Here is a 9915-nt window from a genome sequence, read left to right as displayed (position 1 = left end):
AGTATAAAAGCAACGTTACTATAATTTGGAATTTTTACCATTTTTCAAATTTAGTCACTCCGCTTTGACGAAAAATTGTGCATCGGGTATGGTTGAAGAGAGATTGATGCTTTTCCACGCGTTTTCATCTCAGGAGAGAAAGAGAAAGTCTTTATTTTCATCCAACCAAAATACATGACAACAGACGGCAATGATGGTGGTACAGAAAATATGCTTGCACATTATATATTCGGTATTAGATAGGAATTATCGATACGACCTTGAGGGTCAACTATAGTCTGTTCACACCCGCATCGAACAGATACCAGTGTTGGGATCAAGTCACTACCTTCGAGTCACGAGTCATCTCGAGTCATTGCACATTTTGACTCGAGTCAAGTCAAGTCAATCGATTTTCAAAGGTGACTCGAGTCAAGTCAAGTCAGGTCAAGTCAAGTCACGAGTCAAGTCACAATTCAAGTCAAATTGAATTTTCGAAGTATGAGTGATCATTCATATTCATTATATTTTACTATAGCTGTGGTAAAGAGATCAATAGGTCATTTATCTTGAATCAAATAACGAATATAAAGTTGAATATACATGCAAAAATGCGTTGTATCGTTCACGCTCACGTAGAACTGCTAATAAAATATTTCAGTAACTGTATAGCTACATCAGGGGTGTCAAACATACGACCCGCCAAATGATTTCATTCGGCCCGCGAAGAAATTCTGAGTATATGTTGAAAATTGCGTAATTTTATCCAACACATTTCTCGAATTTGTAGTAAGAAATACTAATAATATATATTCCTTCAAGATAGCAAATTTCGAGTATGTTAATAGGCCACATTATAACCACCCGACAGCGGGATTGTGATGGTAGTCATCGTCAGGAGAAAATCGCTGACATTGACACCCAATTCCGAGAATAAGAAAAAGTACATATATTGTGTTAAGAGTTAGTAATATTTTGGAATCATTTGACTGGTGCGGCCCGCGAGTGATCTGAATACTTGAATTTGACCATCGACGTCAGTTGAGTTAGACAACTCTGAGCTACATGCTACATTCTCTTATTATCAGCCAAAATAGAGGATCGAATACGAAGCCTCGAGAAGATGAAAGAAATTGATATCGTAAAATACATTAGCCATCTATACACATCCGTGAGGATATAAATGCATAGAATATATTTGTTCGATTTAAATCATACAAGAGGGTAAGTGAAGGTGAGCACCGTGGAATGTAAGGACAGAATCGTGCTATTAAATAAATCTGCTACTACGACAACGCAAAGTGTGATCATTTCGTTTGCGGTCAGTGTAATTGTGATGTAACAATGTCAGATCAGTGAAACGTACAACCAGTGAATGACTGGTTGCTCTCACAAGTTACAACGGCGTATCGTGAATAATCCGAACATGCACAAAATACATTGATTTAGTCGACACCGTTTACTTGATGACTTGAAATTGACTCGTAAATTTTGCTCCGAGTCACGAGTCAATCCACATTTTTAAAGCGCCGAGTCAAGTCAAGTCAAGTCATTTTTGCAGAGTGACTCGAGTCAAGTCAAGTCATTCGAAAAAGTTGACTCGAGTCTGACTCGAGTCAAGTCATGACTCGAGTCATCCCAACACTGACAGATACACTTGTCTCTATATAGTCTTGCTGTAAAAATGTTAATTAAAAAAGGAATAGAAAAAAGAAAAATAAACGATTGTAGAAAATGATCAATGGAGCAATGTCTGAGCGAGGTAGGGCAACAGTGTTAGTATAACGACAGGAGGTGATTAAGTAGGTCTTTTTGAATCTATTATAAGGCAATTCACGAATATGTGGTGGTGTTGCATTCGAGATGATAGGTCCTGAGTAGTCGATAGATCTCTTGGTTAGGTAGCTATTGCGTGGGGGTAAGTGGATATTTTCCTTTGACGAGAATGTCGTGTAATGGGAGTGGACATTTTTAGCAGGTATGAAAAAGTCATCAAACGCAGGAGGCAAACTATTGGAAAAATATTTACGAATAACTTTTGATACTTCGAAGCGATATAATTCGTCAACTCGCAAAATTCGATGCTTACGGTAGTAAGGCGATAATAGGCCTTTTGCAGGACTTCGATCACGTGACTAGGTCGCATAGCAACCACAAATTGGTTAGCAAGCTACTTTCTCGCGCACCTGCTTCAGTGCTAAATATCGCATATTGTACTGTTGATTTCTGGTTGTAAACGTTTCGGAAATTTGTTGTAGAAGTCATCAGAGATTCACCTATGCTAGATGCCAATCCTGTACAAAGCATATAGAATGATATCGTCAGAATTACGCAGAAATTCGTCGTTAACGTAGACGTATTTCGGATACAGTATATTATCGTTTTCGGGCTGTAAACGTTTTATATAAAACGCAAGTGTCATGGAAATGCGCAAGGATTCAAATATGTTTGATGTCTTCGATTCATGAACTATGTAAACTCCTTGCGTCAAAATGATCGACATTGTAGCTGTTATTTGGTAGCCAACTATGATTTTATGACACAAAATTCGACATTGCAGGACATTGACTGCGTGATATTTATTGCAGCATTAAGTTAGGTGTGGATAGTAAGTATACTATACTATAGTTGTATTGTAGTGGTAGTTGATAATCATTGCAGCATTTTGATGATTGATATCGATTGCAATATATATAGGATACTGCTATTTTTAAGCCTAGAGACAATGACTGCCAGTGCCAGTACGTTGATGTGTTAGGAATTCATGCCATGTGCTACATACTATATATATATTAAACATCCTATGCTATTGTATGGCTTCTCAGTTAAACAATTCAAAATATTTAGACCGCTACACCTATATTACAAGTTATTGATCATTCTGTCATGCTGCCAAGTGCCACTACCCGAAGAAAAATGATCATCAGCTCCAATTGAGGGTGCAACAAACTGTCCCGAGGCCTGGATTACTTGATTGATTGCCTGGATTGCATTACTTCACTCTTTGGCACAGTGCAAATATCTTGAGTTTCAAGACATGGCTATACCACATAGTATACGAATTAATGATTTGATGGATTATCCCAAGAGAGCCGAACATAGGCAACTAAGAATTGATGATGCCCTCGTCAAGAATTCAGCCTGGAGCCAATTATTATCACCACATAAAATTCGGTCATGCAGTAGAAGGCAGCGTGGTTTCATGCCAACAGAAAATGTCAGCAGATGATCTGGCCACTGACTAACTGTCCTGAACTTCTTTCCCGGTGTTGATGTCTGCTTCGAAAATGATATTTCATTTGTGTACAGCAAGACAAGCGCTCTTCCGTAGGTGCTATGAATCTGTCTAGACAAGTGGCTATGGAGGTAGATGAAAATACATAGGCATAAGAGTCTCGGCAGTTATTGAACTTGATAAGGTTAACATGCATTTTTCTTCAACTATTTCTTATGCTCTGGGTATCGAATGCACAAAAATTAATAAATTGCACTTCTTTCCAAGTTTATTTGTAAATTCAATGAATCAAAGAATATCATAAGTTCAGAATATTACGGAGTCAATGCAAAAGAAACAATGTTCGTCGTCTTTAGAGGATGTTTCTGAGTTGGTTGAACCAATACACAGAGGGGGTCAGCAACGAAGTACTATTTTACCTGAGTACTAGCGTCATTATGAGTTTAGGCTACTTCCACTTCTACTTGACACTTTTTAGGTAGTACTTTTTTGTCAGTTTGGGGATTTTGTCAACTAGAAAGTAGCTTTGGCGCATGATTGCATCCCCTTCAAGCGTGAGGTTGTCATAACAACTGGGCAAAATAGCCCCAGTACCACGGTAACTAAATTAATTTTTGAAAATTGCACATATTTGTGGTGTTATCACCCTTTTGCGTTGATCAAGAAGATGCAACATGAAATGTTTACAGTTGTCACGTGGCATTAATTTCTAAAACTAAGGGACCCAACCAAATCTACTTCATGTAACGAATTTCTTGACTACTTTTCAGAAATTCATTTCTACTTCCACTTGAAGTACTTTGGACATGTCCTGGAAGTAATTAGTGCTACTTGTACTGGAGTATAAATTGAGGCAAAATTACTTGTACTCGGTTCCCAACAATGACCACTAGGGTTGTTCAAAATTTGGAAAATGTTTGGAATTCTGCGTGTCCATCGCTTATTCTTTAGATTATTGTTAAAAAACAATAATGGGCTTGAAAGAAGCTCCCAGGAAAGCCGCTAACATTTGTCTAAATGCGTTTGAAAGTCGTTGTTGAAGAGTGGGCGGGCAACCGACAGCAGAGGCGGGCAATCACGAAACCACGGTTCTTGATTGGGTAATCGGCTAAGCTTCACTGATTACTGCAACAGCTGACTCGGATTCGGGAGCTTTGCTTTACTAAATTGAAAGTCTGTTTTGCTGAGGTAGAGTCTGTTAGTAGCGGTTGTGGTTCTGTACAAGCGCGTTGTGTGTTGATGAGTCATTAGCAGTACTGTAACACGTGTTCTTTGAATGCTTCACAGTCGATAGCAGTAGTTTATGCTTTGGAGCAACAATAGTGCAGTCATGGCAGAGGCAAAACGGCGAAAGATTGCACACATGCCGCAGCGAAGAACAAGATCCAAATCTGAGCAGTAGTTGGTCGGATATACTTGCGATTACATCTGTGGCTCGAGATTACCTACTATACGAGAAGAAATGAGTTACTTGCTGCATCTGAAAGAGCATTGTCCTCAGTCAACCCCTACTCATGAACTATGTACTGTGGTGGTGGATGATGTAATGACAGTGTGGAAAATGGCGAGAATTGCGACAATGCAGAAATCACATGTGGTGCGATCACTTCAAAACCTGCACGAAAGATGGCGTGATCTGAAGAAGAATCCGAAATAGGAAAGTGATCCCAGGGTAAGAGGAGAAAATTCACTGATGATTTGGACAAGCTGTGGGATATTGGAAGTAGAGATGCCATAACAACAATAAAAAAATGACATTTATCTATCACATGAAAGAAAGCTTGAAGACATTGCATTTTATGAAGATCAACGGCAATCTCGCCAGTCAATAATGTTGGGAAGAGACAAAATTCTGGCTAAAGACCTCAAAAAGAAAACAGCAGCCATTGCAGATCAAACTGTTGAAAACGTTTCACACGACTCAAGTTGTGACTATGTTGTTTTAGCATCATCGTCATCTTCAAAAGAGGGTGACAGTTTGAGTTCAAGTTCTGACTATGATGCTGATCTTGGACTTGGCACCTCGACCCAATCCATTAAACTGATGGCACCTAAAAATATTATGAAAAATACGCATGTTTCCCAAGCTCTGGATCGATTGCAAGTAACTGACAACGATGCAACGATGCTGATGGGAGCATTTATCAAGGCTTGTGGAGGAGATATAGCCATGTTCTCCCTGTCAAGATCTTCAACGAAGAGAGCCAGGGAAACAAATCGCCTGGAAATATCTCAGGACATTTTGGAAAAATTTGCCGAAAATAGACCACAGCATGTTGCCATTCATTGGGATGGAAAGCTCACAGAGGATAGATTAGGAAATCGATATGAAGCTTTGTCAATTGTTCTATCTTGTCAACCTCAATATTCGGAAGGAAAACTACTTGGAATTCAGAAGATACAAAATGCGGCAGGTCAGACACAAGCTGAAACTACTTTCGACATAATTAAAAAGTGGGATATACAAGATGCTGTTACAGCTTTGGTTTTTGACACCACAGCAAGCAACAGCGGCTGGAAGAAGCGTGCAGCGAAGATCCTTGAGGACCTTCTAGGAAAGAAGGTTTTTTACCATGCGTGTCGGCACCATGTGTATGAGCTAGTAGTCAAAGACGTCTGGAAATGTTTATTTGGAAAAGCAACAACCGGACCAGAGAACACATGGTTTGCCCACCTTAAGAAGAGCTGGAGCAGTCTTGACAGAAAACAGCAATTCAAGACTCTGACTATTCCTATATGCTTTAAAGAACGAGCAGCAATGACAGTTGAGAACTTCAAGCTACTACTCGCCAGAGAAGATTTCTTCACACGGGATGACTACAAACAATGTGTGACTAATGCTCTTGCTTTTCTCGGTGCAGATGGAGATATACATCATCACAAACCTGGTGCAACACACCATGCAAGGTGGATGGGCACAATTCTGTATGCTCAGAAGATGTTCATGTGGGCTGATCAGTTACATTACAAATCTGAAGAAGTGGAACTGCTGCATCGCTTCAATTTACTTTTAGTTCTCTTCTATATCCCTGCCTGGGTTGCTTCCAGCATCGGTCGTGATGCAGCCAGTAATGACTTGAGATTCATCCAGGACATGTTGAGTTACAAGGAACGTGATGAACAAGTTTCCAAAGCTGCTTCACAAAAGCTTTTAAAGCATGACTGGTATATCGTGGAGGAAACCGCTGTATATGCCTTGTTTTTGCCGAGTGAAAGCAATGAAACCCGAGAAAATATGGCAAAGACGCTCCTACAGGTAGAGCGAACTTCAAGTTTCAGGAGAGGCCCGCCCTCGTTGAATGCAACTGTACGCATCAACAAGGACACTACTTTGTCTGATTTTATTGGGCCACAGTCGTGGTACATATTTGATGTTTTTGAATGCTCTGGGGCGTGGCTAGCTCAACCGGTTGATGTTTGGCACTTATCAGATTCCTACACCAGAATGAGCTCCTACATCAGTTCTGTCAAAGTCGTTAATGATGCCGCAGAACGAGGTGTAAAGCTAAGCACAGACTATGCTGCAATCTTGACTGACAATGAACAACAAAGAGACTTCAAGCTGTGGAACAGCATAGGAAGACAGTTGGAGACAGCAGGAAGTCAACTCTAATCAAAAGCCTGTAATCTGCAACTTGTGCCTGACAATGCAACACTGATCTGCAACGTACTTTTTTAATGTCTTTTGTAAATAGTGCTTTTCGCCTTCATTCAATTGTGAATAAAAAGTGTAATATGCGTTTGTTTATGGGTGAGACGTCGACCAGTCATAACGAGTACTACTGAGATGTTGACTCCTGGTGGTAAATTTTTGAGTTTCACTCACTGTCAGTAACTTTTGGAAAGGTAGCAATATGCATGCATCTAGTTTATTCGTATCTCAACTAGAGAGAGCACCTGTGCAATACATAGCACTTTCTGCAGGTAGATATTAACTTGGGCGGTTGCGATGTTGTACTATGGACTCTTGGTGACAACATTAACAAAGGCAATATATCATGTCTGTAATGCCACCAACAGAAACGACTGCACAACAGCACGCAAAAATCGTTACCAGCAGTGTTCACAAAGTCGGTCTTTCAGCCAATCATTAGCTTATTATTACCGGCTTCAACCAATCAGGATTAATGGCTTCTCTTTGCCCGCCCACTTCATCGATTCCCCGCCCACTCGCCGACGGCTACTTTCAAACGCATTTAGACAAATGTTAGCGGCTCTCCTGCGAGCTTCTTTCAAGCCCATTATTGTTTTTTAACAATATTCTACAGAATAAGCGATGGACACGCAGAATTCCAAACATTTTCCAAATTTTGAACAACCCTAATGACCACGTTGACCACCTCTGGGTATAGGATGACCGATCTTGTCACTGCGTTTGAGCTGCTCTAAGAGTTATTTGATAGTTACTTCCCTTAGTTCGCTAAATAGCGCACATATGTGACATCAACTATTTATCAAAATCACGTGTGATTTGCCAAATCCACTTCAATCGCAGTTGTGAAGTAGTGCTAATAAGATCGGCATTGTATAAGGCAACAATTTGCACTGATTTGCTTAGTCTTGATGGCAGGTTCTCCCAAAAGATACTTCAGATGTGTTCAGCGGTTTTATAGCAGCACGCCAGCACCCAAACCAGCAGACAATATATCCTGATCCTTGCGGGTCCCGGCTGCTTCAGTCATATCTTCCATCCAAAATCAGGCTCCACAACAGACAAATAGTTCTGCTTGAACTAACAAATACTCTTACCAGAACATAAACCAATCGCTTTACTTCAATGCATAAATTTAAGTACATATGATCAGAGTTGAGTACCGTAATACGACTACGTTACCGATGGATTTCTGCGTAATTCTGACGATATCATTCTAAATGCTTTGTACATGATTGACATCTAGCATAGGTGAATCTCTGATGACTTCTACAACAAATTTCCGAAACGTTTACAACCAGAAATCAACAGTACAATATGCGATATTTAGCACTGAAGCAGGTGCGCGAGAAAGTAGCTTGCTAACCAATTTGTGGTTGCTATGCGACCTAGTCACGTGATCGAAGTCCTGCAAAAGGCCTATTTGGTACGTTAAGGTACAGATGAGATCAACCGTATCGCACGATATTGCAGGGTTCAAATTCCGCACAAAAATGTTGTGCGTGCATTTCCCCATACTGCGATTCCATATTGCAGATGAGAGTGGAAAAGTGAGAAGTAGATGGTTCTAAATATTGATCTAGAAACCAAAGATTGCAGACCAGTCATTATTTCCACGCACCGTGCTAGTTTTGATATTGTGCATTCAATATGCTGCTCCCAAGACATTTTGGCATCAATGGTGACGCCGAGATATTTTGCTGAGTAACATATGTAGATTTGTTTATGATTGATGGTCACAGTGAAATTATAATTGGCATCACTTAAAAGGAGATTGTCGGTGGAAGCGTTTGGATACCGAAATCGTTAATTTATTAGGAAACACGACGCTGATAGCCTGATATTCCTACCTTCATTAAGATGGCCCCCTTACAACGATTGTGATAGAGAACGCTAAGAAATACTTTCTACGTCGAAATCGGCGACCACGAAGAGGTAGTAAACCGACAAGGAGGGTGAAAAATAAGAAAATATTTTTCCCAAAAGAGAAATCGGAACGTATCTTGTAGGTGTATTATTTACAATGCATTATGATATGGGTTTTTCAGGACTGTATTGTATTAGCAAGAGAATTACGAATTACAAGTCATGAGACATTATTTTCGACATTCCGCAGTGGAGTCATATTATCTTCTAGCTAGACGTTTATATGTAGTGAACTCGATTCATCCACTGATAGGATGATGGAGGAATCTCATGTCATCATTTGGATGAGAATCATGACATAGGCCTATCTTCCAAATAAAACCGTGTTCTCGTATACCCATACCATGTCATTCTTGTGATTTGGAGACTACTGTTTTCTAATTGTCTTCATTGAGACGACAATAGTACAGGCAAGGGTTGCGAAACTAAACTCCCGCAGGGTGGTTTATAAAGCACAATAATTATTTGTATGTCCTTCATTACCATCTATAACCTTTGCTTGTTAAAGTGCAGCAAATGCATTGACACCTACTATATTAGGCTCAATGAGGACAATTGAATGGTAGTCTTCTACTTTCACGAGTGATGTGACAAGGTTTTAAAAAGAGATGGTATTTGATAGGAAGAAGAGACGATCGTGTCTACTTTAATAATTCTATTCGCGGGCCTTATATACAAGCCAAGATCTATATATCTTCGAAGCGAGGTTGTATTTTTATCTGATACGATACAGTTGGAATAAATTGTGCACGATAAGTACAGTAAATCTTCGATTCCACGAGGTATTACCGCACGAAGCTTTAGTTCGTTCATGCAATGTTACGTTCCATTGGCTTCATGCACAATCCTAGGCTCGGAGTGCTATGGGTGGTTACCGTTTTTGATCATTGCACGACTTAATATCGGAAGTTTCAATTTCCCATATCCATGTATTTTTGTTGAGCAATATAGTTACGTTATGCGTCGGAGTAAAAAGCCAGTTTGAAGACTGATTCGAAAATTGAACTTGGCGACTTTATCTCATTCAAGATATCAAAAGAAGCTGTGTCCTGATTGACTCCATATCACCTCGCCACCTCATCCGCGTAAGCGGTGTCTCACAAAAAGCCTAGAAGTGGGCCGT

The 9915-nt window shown here is 39.9% G+C and overlaps 1 long non-coding RNA gene across 1 annotated transcript in view; it reads right to left on the bottom strand.

The window, feature by feature from the left end:
• The window catches only part of LOC145446576 (uncharacterized), a 219604-nt gene that overhangs the window by 92075 nt on the left and 117614 nt on the right, over window positions 1–9915 (bottom strand). The window lies entirely within an intron of this gene.

This window comes from Botryllus schlosseri, chromosome 9 (genome assembly GCF_051294905.1).
Source record: "Botryllus schlosseri isolate E-star chromosome 9, Bs_hap1, whole genome shotgun sequence".
NCBI classification, from domain to species: domain Eukaryota; kingdom Metazoa; phylum Chordata; class Ascidiacea; order Stolidobranchia; family Styelidae; genus Botryllus; species Botryllus schlosseri.
Note: the sequence above shows the minus strand (reverse complement) of the source record. Positions and strands in the feature narration are given on the sequence as shown.